Consider the following 9,400-nt stretch of genomic DNA (forward strand, 5'->3'; position numbering starts at 1 on the left):
GGCTCAGCAGCACGCAGGTGCCGCGCCCGCTCCGCCCGCCCCGGTTCGCCCCGCCTCGCCCCCGGCCTCCCTCAGGCCCGGTTCGGCCCGCTCCGGGCCCGGTCTATGCCCGCTGCTTTACGCCGCCCCCTCGGGGTCCCGACCCCCGGCACCGCCGTGCCCGCGGCCGAAGCCCCCCCAGCGGGCAGGGGTGTGGGGGGCGCCCCGAGCCTGCGCCCACCTCGCACCCCACTCGTGCAGGGCCCGGGGACTGTCACCCACGCGTGGCAGCGCTCGCTTCTGGGTCCTGACACGGATTTCCTCCGCAAATCCAGGCAGAAATTGTTCCAACGTGTCCACGCTGTTTGTGACTTACATTTTTTTTCTGTAAAATCACCTAAATAAACTGTCTGTCAACTGGGTGTACAAACCAGATTCCAATAACGTGCTGGACAGCAGCAGCTGAGACTGAAGAGATTTGTGTGTGCTTGGCCTGTGCGGGTTTTGTCAGGCAGGGACACAGCCGCGGGCCTTCCCATAGCTGCTTCATGTCCCTGCCCCAGCCCAATGGGTCATCTGCCAGCTGCTCCGTCCTCTCCATCTATCTCACTTCACTCCACCTCTCCCATCTCCATTGCATTTTCCACCTGCCATCTCCACATCTTCACATTCTTCTTTGCCATAAACAAGGAAGCAAAGGAACCCCTCAGGACCTGCACACCTTTCTTGCTGCTGACCTTGTTCTTCATTCAAACATGAAAAACAAAATTCCCAGTGGCAAAGATGTACTTCATAACAAAGACTGTGAAGTGGTACCATCGTGGTCCCAGTTACATGATGTATGCATTGCTAGTGATGTTGTTGCGAAAAAAAAAATGGGCAAGACAAATGCTCCTATACAACATCCTTTTTAAATGTTAAAAATATCTAGAAAGCCACAAATAGGGAAGTCTAACAGGGCTAATGGTATCTGGTCAGCCACCAGAAATAGTGATGATAGCCTGGTGGAAGCTTGGTGAAAGTCAGCAGAGAAAACCAAGTGATTGAGAAAAATCTCAGTAATCAAAACAAAGGGAAAAAAAACCTTCAAATTCTGTAACCAGCAAGGCGATGGCTCTGTGTCCTGGTGTGACATCTGGTCAGTGCGGATCCAGCCCGTAGCCCTTACACATCACTTCCTCCTGCTTCGTCGTGCCCCTGCACCACGTACCTCGCTGTGTGGCTGCGCTCTAAATCAGCTTGGCAAAGTGACTGCTTTTACAAAAAACATCTGTCTGGGAGAGGGCCGTTATGTCTTTATTTCAAATCCCATGGGAAGTTGGATGGGAGCACAGCCTGTGGGCAGCCGGGCAGCTCAGGGAGCGTGCTGCTGCACCAGGACCTCACCTCCCAGGGAATCACAGCCTGGGTGTTGGATGCTGGCTGTAACCAAAACCTTCCTGCACTGAGCACTGGCTGTGCCCTAGGTGCTGACTGCAGCCAGCTGACGACAAGGTTATTGCCGGGTAATAGCGCTCCAGCTGCCCTGGCCATTGCCCGAAGTTTGCTCCTGCCGCCTGCGCAGCAAATGTGCTGGAGGCTGTTGTTTGTGTCAGTGTAGCTCCTTCCTGTTTGAAACCACAAAGATTTACACCGGTGCACCTCTACAGATGGAGGAAATGCCCAGCGCAGATAAGGATCGTATAAAACAGAGCTACGTATCCATTACAGCCTCTCACACTGCAGTCCTGGTCACCACAAAATGTGAACCTCTTTCTAGAGCAAGGCCAGCTTTTCCTCTTCCATTGGCAGGCTGGTGGCAAAATCTTTCCCTTAACGAGTAACCTTCCTGGAAATGCTCACGGGGCAAAAACTCAGTGCCTACGCATGCAGCTGTGCCATGAACGCGTGCGGTGCCACTCTCTGCTGCCCAGGCTGCCAGCATGCATCTGCCTGCACGGCCACTCCAAGCTGCTCACTGTGCTGCCCAGCTAAAATGCCACAAGGACAGTGACCAAGAGCAGAGTGTGAGTAACCCACGTGTCAGTTCAAACTGTACGTTAGTTACAGAGTGTACTTTGCTGCCATGTTTCATCTCGGGATCCTGGGCGACAAAAATACATGTACATGATAAAAAATGATGAGTCTCGTAATTAAGCAGCACTATGCAAGCATGTTGTGTACAGTAATATAAAAAATTATGGCATTTAAATGACAGTCTTTAAAATACCTGTTAGAGACAAAATGTATGTATTCTGAAGGATGCAGCGCCTGTCCCCAAAGCTAACAACATGCATCCTAATCCTTCAGTGCCACGTTCACTTCCTACAGTGTGGTAAGTCCTGTTTTCAATGTGAAATATTTGAGAAAATCATGTGATCTGCCAGTTTTGTTGTTCAAAATTATTTAATGACTTCTTTATAATACTAATATTTATTTTTTTTTAATAATTTACTAGTCTTTAATGAATACTTATTTGAAAAAAATATGAGCGATTCTTCTCCTATAGAAGGAACAGAATTGCTTTGCAAGAATGCAGAGAAAAACATGAGTAGAAGACATGCGTAGTGGTATCACAAGTGCTAACTCTTAGATCTCGTGCTTTTTTTTTTTTTTTGGTGGAAAGTGCCTAACATCAGAATGATGTAGACTAATAACACTTAAATGAAAACTCTGATTAGCATCTCACTAATGGTGTAATTTCATCTACCAAAAAAAATTCGTTAGCATAGCATATACCAAATAGATGGATTTATTTTTTTATTTTTTTATTTTTTTTTACAATGAGAAGTTCTCATGCAAGAGAAAAAGAAAAAGGAAAATAAAAAGAGAAGAAAAAATATTAAAAAAAAAAAAAAGGAAAAGAAAAACAAAGAATAGTGAGCCCCATTAGAGTTTCTGGGTAGCTCTGTTTGATTTCCTGTCCTTGCTGAGCTCTAGCTCAGGTCATACTACGGATTACAACAGCACAAAAACTGCAGTTGTCATTTAATTTTTTTCTGTACAGTTGCAGCAGTCATCCGGACATTTTGTAATGAGGACATTTCAGCAACGTAATTAATAGTTACACCAGTTTCAGGCACCACCACTGAGACTGTTTAGGTAGATATTTTCAGTGCTATTTGAGCTACTGCAGTCTTATGCCAAGAAGACTGTACTGTATTTCAATATAGTAATATCATGTTTTAATTTCTTCTCGATCTATCGTTTTTATCCACTCATGGGGGCAATAGAAATAGAAGTAGAAATCCCTTCTCCTCCTACAAACATTTCAGCTCATAAAACCCATTTGTTCCATTTTTCTCGTATTCAACTTCAAGAATAAAAAGCAAAAACAATATACATTATATATATTTAATGAGAGAAAATATACAATAATAGAATTCACTTCAAATGATAATGTAATAAAAGGAGCAACTGCAGCACCTAAACAGGATGTTTTATGTAACCAAAACTGTCACGAGTGTTATCACCATTGCCACAAAACCACTGGCCCTATGCTGTGACTGGCTGAAATGATAACCATAGCCTCAAGCCTTTAGTCTCAGTCTGTATAATAAATAGAACTTCTCAAATATCAATGTTACTTGTTTTGAGGTGGAAGTGGCACTGAATTTTAATGTTGCCAGCATTCTTTTTAGCACCACATTTTGGCCCTTGACATCTGTGTGATTCAGGACAGAAATGAATGCCATCACTCCTTTACATGGAGTAGATAAAGGGAAGCATAGCCAGGTTTACGCATACCTGCATAATCAGCTAGTATGAATGCGGCAAACAGTGCCAGAAATCGAGCAATTGTGATTGTGCAGTCTACAGACTTGCTCCCACAGCATCTCAGGATTCAAACAAGCTTTCAGAGCCTTCCTTGAGGGGACTCTCATTTTCTGCCCTGTGTTGTAATGTGTTTGATTTTAGTTAGAAAATCACAGTGAACAATCTAGACTAGCCTGTAGCACAGCGGACTAAACCCACTTCTTGATATATTTCTTCTGTAGCATTAGCCTTGCTGTAAAGCTTTTGCATCAGATCTCACCATTCATGGCAGGTATGTGCTCCCCTGATTCCCAAACCTTTCATTTGCCTGTTGAGAAGGAATGCCCAAAGGAAAGCCTCCAGTCTAACTTCTCAAGGCTTGTTAAATCAAGTGAAATAAAGCCTGTTTTGGTTTCTCTGACGCCACTGGCTTGTTCTGTTGATGCTCTATTTTTGCAAGCAGAGAATTTGACAACTGCTAACTAAAATAAGCTAACTTGTTTTTCATATTTTAAATCATTATCTATTATTTGTTTTCCTTTTTACCCAGATAATTAAATGAAGACCACAGCAAACAGTGTTTTATTTTTTTCCCCTGTATTCTTTTCATAGAGAAAATCTGGAGCACTTGATCTCCTCTGGGTCTGTCCTGTAGGCAGAATTTATCCAGCGTTTTTGTCACTGCACATTACATACCCTGTTTCAAAAGCAGAAATCAGAAAGTCCAAGGTTGAGCCCCCATTTGTAATGCAAAGGGCTGTACAAATCTGCCAGGTGGTTGATTAGAATGATTTAGCATCTTTTCCCAGAGCAGGCAGTGCAAGCACACTTGTTTTGCAAGTGGGATTATATTTTATGCCCTGAATAGTCATGAGTCTCTTGTGGTCTGCCATTCAAGTTTGTGAAGACAAGTGAAAGTTCAGTCTTGCAAAGAACAGCCTGCGTACATGACTGACTGCCCAGGGATGCCTAGACCATAAAAGGAATAAAGTTAAAATAATCTGATAATTTCAGTCCCCTTTCCTAACCGCAAATGCAAACCAGCACTGAAAAATCAACATAATTTGTATTAAAAATTATTTTATACAAATAATTTAGATGCCAAATGCTTTGAACCACCTGTACATCAAGAAAAATCAAGAACCATACTTACTATAGTGGTTCTCCGTTCTTGGAAGAGAGCCTTCACACCCCATCCCTTGGCCCTTCTCCCCCACCCCATTATGCAGCACTGCCACCTCCTCTTCCTCACAGCTCTGCCTCCAGCTGCTCACCTGCAAGTGATGCCTTCCCTGAGTATTTCATCAGTCCTCATATGGAACCAGGTCTCTACCCTCCACTGACTAAAGAACATGTGAATAATAAGCTATTACAGGGTGGTGCCTAAATTCCTCCAAAGAGCAAGCCCTTGTGCCAGTTCCCTACTCAAACCGTGGATGTTAGCTTTGAGGGTACATTTGCAAATTGTACTCACTACCTCTTTAGCACAAGATGCCATAGGTTTATTCAATTTTGGTTGCATTACTAAATAAATGATGGAGTCTTTTATGCATAGGACTCCTGTGTTTTCACCTGATGAACCCTGTAGAAGGTCACAATAATAATATTCTACTTGACCTTTTATACGCTGGAAGAGCATTAGAGATTTGGGACTACAGTAGCTTTTGCTTGTTTTGTTTATTGCTTCCCTGCCCACACCCCCACCCAAGTATCCAATTAAAGGTAATTCTGACATCTAAAGAGATGGCTCACGCGTAACTGGTTGCACAAAATGCCAATGATTCCACAGGCAACTCAAATTGTGACACTAAGCTTTGTACCTATTATTACCTGATTTCACAACTGCGTGTTTTACAAATACCAGGATGCACCTTCCGAGTCTGAAAACATAACCGAGTGCAGATGGTATTTTCAGCTTCGTTACGGAGCTGTGCATGCAGTGGCAGCATTTGCAAGGCAGGCAGGTGTGCAGGAGCAGGGACTGGGTTGCCAGGGACTTGCAAACTCGCCGGCGTGCAGAAGCTGTGCAGCAGGCAGGCGGACGCTGCGTGCTTTCCCCATGCTACTGACTCACAGATGAGAAGGAAACAGGCAGCTCTGGTGAGGTGAAACGTCACCCTTGCGAGGCAGCACTGGGACAGATGCGGGCTATTGCCTTCACTCAAAATAAGAGCAAACATGCAGAAACTGCCTGCTCCTGGGGGGCACCGGCTGCACACGCACACCGTCATTGCCAGGAAGAAGCGTTTCTGTAAGAGAAATGCAAACATGAACAGGGATGCCAAAGCAAGAATCATTAGCAATATGGTATCCGTGTACATGTGCCCTAAGCCTACAAGAGATGCATTCATCTTTTAAATTTATCTGTCAAGCGTCTGAACTCAGACAAGACTACTGCAATTAATTGGCAAGTTAAACACTACCAGATTATAATGCACTGTTAACACCTGCATCTCTGATCTGCACGGATGGCTTTGATATTATTTTTTCTTTTGACAAGTGGGCGATAGCGGATATCCTTTAAGCCTATATTTAATGAAGGCCTCCATAAATCCATCAACACTTGCTAAGGGAAACTACAATAAAGCTCATACTGCCATAGGCTCTGTTATCGAGGGAACATTTGGCATTCTCATAATGAAGCTGCAGAGCAGATACTTTTCATGTTGAGCTGAGGAAGTGCAGTATTTGTATAGGATCTTTTTCTTCCCTGCACAATTATATGTTGCAGATCAAGAGGAAAACCCCTCAGTACCTAATTTCCAAAACGAGAATATTGTCAAACTGCCATTCACGCAGGATGGCTGCTGAATATAAGAAACAAAGAGAGAAAAAGGTGCTGATTTTTAGAAAAATAAACACACATTTCATTTTGTTAGCTCTTGAAAAGATCTTAATATTAACTTTATCTGTTGTATAAGCTGTCATCACACTGATTTTTATTTGTTACACGTCCTGTGGGTGTGATTTTAAAAAAAAAAAAAAAAAAAGTAAAGCTTTAAACTGAGAATAAATCAGTATTTGTTTTACATTTTATGTTTGGAAATTTTACAAAAATATCTACCAAAAGTGGTTATTATGTCAGTTTGAAAGAATTGATAGGAGGAACAGAAGAATTGGTCATGAGGAAATTGGATTTTTTTCCAAATCTGGACATTGTGAGCTCAGAATATGTACCAAGATTTAGGTGTCCCAACCCTGCAAATTATTTGAATGTCTGCTTAACTTTAAGAACCTAAGAAATCAAACAGGCTTCCCTGAAACAACTAGTGTGGCCAAAAAAAAAAAAAAATATGCATTTGGTATTCTGAACATACAGACCACGTAGGGACATTTTTTTCTGAAACAAATTTGCAAAGTGGATCTCCAGGAGTGTAAGGGGCTGTTAACCCAATTCAGTTAACTTGATTAAAAAGCATCCTCTGTCATCAAGTCCATGGGATTGCAAAGCCATTGAGGATCTGGGAAGATAATATCCATGAAAGGATTCCAGATAGATAGATTCTGCCTTACTGCACTAAGAATGCGAGTTATTTATCAGGCAGTTATCAGCCCCACGCATTTCTCCTGCACCTCCTTTCTGTTCACCACGCACCACGTTTTGTGCAGCTGGCCCTCAGCTTCCCATAGTTTCATAAACCAGGTACTTTGACTTTTGGTCAGCTCACAACATTAATTTCATTTTGAAAGCTCAAATGAGCTTACTGAGGTACAGACAAATGTCTGAGACCAGTTGTAATAAAAACAGTATCTTATTTATGCTCTGCATAATATTTGCCCTTAAATCTATCTAAGCAAAACCATAGAATTGCCTTTACATAACAGTTACCAGTTTTCCAAAAAGGCTTTTTTTTGTGCTGTTCAGTGTGTCTAGCTCAGCCAGACTGGGAGGGAATACAGAAGCATCCCGACCCACCGCCAGTGCTCCCTGTGGTATCTACCTACCGAAGCCAGCCCCTGGCATCTGCGAGCAGCCGAGGAACATCTCCCTGAAGGCAGGCAGGCAGGCTTCAGCTTGCTCACTTTCCCTCCTCCAGCAGTCCCTGAGCAAGCATCAGTTTGACAGCAAAATTTCAGCAAAGATGGTTTTCACGCTTCCAAGTGCACAGAAGCAGCAACTGTACTCCCTGCTCAGACACAAACACTGCCAGGGTGCATTTGTATTCCTCGCCCTGCTTGAGGCTGTGGTGTTCAGATTTCACCCCATTTGTCCCTTTTGCTTTTGTAGTTCTAGGTATTGCATTGACATCACAGACAGTACCCCTGATTTTCCCTCACAAGTTTATATTCTACATTAGGGGAAGAAAAAAAAACAGGTGTTTTCTAAGCAGAGTGACTTTTCAAGTTCCTCTGGCTATTTGAATGAGGATGGACTGCAACTACCCCTTAAAGACAAAAAAATGCATGAGGTGGCAGGAATTTTCATTACGTATAAGGATCCTTGCTTAACACAAATAGCTCAATACATGTAATAGGCAATATATGTAATACTCATGGTAGTGCTCCTCACACAGTGGTTTCAAATGGGTACTTTTAATTATATAAACTACTGCTAGATGCTCTGAGTTTTACTTGGTTTGTTTTTCAGTTTTCTTTAAAGAGACGCTTTTATACAAGCTTTTAATAATGTCTGGATTTTGCCTCAACAAAGTATTGGAAAATAAGGCACGCAGTGAAATCCACCTGTTCTCATCCTGAATTGAGACATTTTCTGCACAAAGTAATTTAATCAAAGAAGTTAAGCTTTGGGCTGCAAGATGTGACAGCCAGAGAGGCTAATAAAGAATTGTGAAAGCAGAGGGATGCTGCATTGGATTGGCTGCGATAGCCAGCACATAGTCCAGTTACAATAGGCTTTAAAAAGTATGGTTTCCAATAAATCAGCATCTGTCAGACACCTTCTCAAGTAGCAGTGGCATTAACAAAGTCAGAATGCTACCAAAAAATACTACCCTTAATAGTAATTAACTAAAAGTTCGGAAAATAGAAAACATGATAACAAAATGGATTATATTATAACATGCAGGAGTGTGGAACTGACGGTTCCATTTTCTGCTTCGAGTTATGTTTCCTGTCCTGCTGGGTGTGCAGTGAGAGACATTTTTCTAGGTCAGTGATGAATGTGAGATGGAACCAAACGTGTGTCCAGCGCTCGCCCACGCAGCACCAAAGCAGAGCACTCGCAGCGAGCAGGGAGGCTGCAGGCAGCATGCACAGGAGTCCTCAGAGCCCAACACAAGAGACTAAGAAAGCCTCAGCATTAGGGCAGGAATTGGATCACAAACAGTAATAAAGCCTCCTACCTAAACTGTTATTTTGCTAACACAGGACATTGTTTTTCCTAACTCCAAATGTACTACCAACTCTGCAATAAGCACAACAGCTTTCAACAGGAAAACATTACAAATGAATGCAATACTCATCCCCTTTCCTTCATTTCAGCTTCTCTACCCTCCCAGCGGCTCAAACACCTCAGCCAGGTCCTCTCCCTCTGTGGATGGATCAAAGCTCCTTGGCCATTTGTGTCTTGCTCCAGGTTGTACTTATCAGCACTGAGGAGGCTCCCGCCTCCCCACTGCCAGCTGTTGGATCAGCTGTTGCTGAGTTCAGCCTGAAGAGTCACTTATTTATGTGGTTTTAAGACAGTCTTGCACCTTGAAGCATACACTGACTTTTTGGAAACTTT

At 43.0% G+C, this 9,400-nt stretch overlaps 1 long non-coding RNA gene across 1 annotated transcript; it reads right to left on the minus strand.

Annotated features, from left to right (window-relative positions):
* Window positions 1-4,294: 4,294 nt before the first annotated feature.
* On the minus strand, window positions 4,295-9,236 carry LOC106018911 (uncharacterized). The gene is made up of 3 exons (XR_001193335.5): window positions 7,660-9,236; window positions 5,545-5,963; window positions 4,295-4,683 (listed from the first exon to the last, which is right to left on the minus strand). It is a non-coding gene; the product is annotated as an uncharacterized lncRNA (long non-coding RNA).
* Between the last annotated feature and the right edge of the window lie 164 nt (window positions 9,237-9,400).

The sequence above is a fragment of the Anas platyrhynchos genome, chromosome 21 (assembly GCF_047663525.1).
Source record: "Anas platyrhynchos isolate ZD024472 breed Pekin duck chromosome 21, IASCAAS_PekinDuck_T2T, whole genome shotgun sequence".
Taxonomy (NCBI): Eukaryota; Metazoa; Chordata; class Aves; order Anseriformes; family Anatidae; genus Anas; species Anas platyrhynchos.